The sequence below is a fragment of the Ciona intestinalis genome, unplaced genomic scaffold, assembly GCF_000224145.3.
Source record: "Ciona intestinalis unplaced genomic scaffold, KH HT001188.1, whole genome shotgun sequence".
Lineage (NCBI taxonomy): Eukaryota > Metazoa > Chordata > Ascidiacea > Phlebobranchia > Cionidae > Ciona > Ciona intestinalis.
Window position 1 is genome coordinate 25,581 of NW_004191509.1, and position 965 is coordinate 26,545.

The window sequence follows — 965 nt, forward strand, 5'->3', positions numbered from 1 at the left end:
CGGTGCTACAACAAATATATAACAACAACTCATACACGCCAACAAGCACATTACATGGTCATTGAAACATCGGAAAACAAAAAGGTGCATGCCACCAAGCGGCCACCTGCAAGGAGTCAAAGCCAACAACGGCCCTGCATCACCCGACCGCTTATTGAGAAAACATCTTGGTACCGCGATACTCTCGTCATATCTTCACACAATATAATATCGTCCGGCTGTTACGCACCGCATCGACCGTTACGACATACTGTGGCTGTTACGTACCGCTAAAAACGGCGACGTCCACGTAACAAACCCGCAGCTGTAACGTAACTAAACCGACCGTGACATAACCGCACCGAACGCAGTGTCATGACGTTGCTGACCCACCGCATCAATGTATAGCGTAATTGTGACGTGGCCATCATCCCAATTACGTCACACGCGATGTAGTGTTAAATTAAAATAGACGTTAAAGGGCCTAAACACACCCCAAATGTACTTCGCTTTAATCGATAGAGTGTGTTTTTCTAATTCCAACGACACCTTAATTGTTTTAATCGGTTCTGTATAACCAAAGATATTCCAGCTCAAACACCGTGAAATTCAAAAAACTGATTTGAAAGTTGCGTGGCGAAAAAAATTGAGAAGTGTACTACACACGTGACAAACACGTCACAAAATTGTTGAAGCGTGGCCGCTCTCATTCAGAAAGACGAGAGGCAGTGTTTTCAGCGAAAACGAGAGAACAAAAAAAAACGCAAAAAAGCACAAAAAAAACGCAGGTTTCGCTTTTACGAATGAATCAGTCACGTGACTAGTACGTTCCTACGTCACAATCACGGAGCTCGTAGTAAAAAAAAGATAGCGCTAGAGATCACTGTTTGAGGACGAATATCTCCGCCTATACTGGACCAATTTTAATAAGCAAAGTATTTTTGGAATCAATAAAACGGTCGCTTTATGAATTTACCCATAAAAAA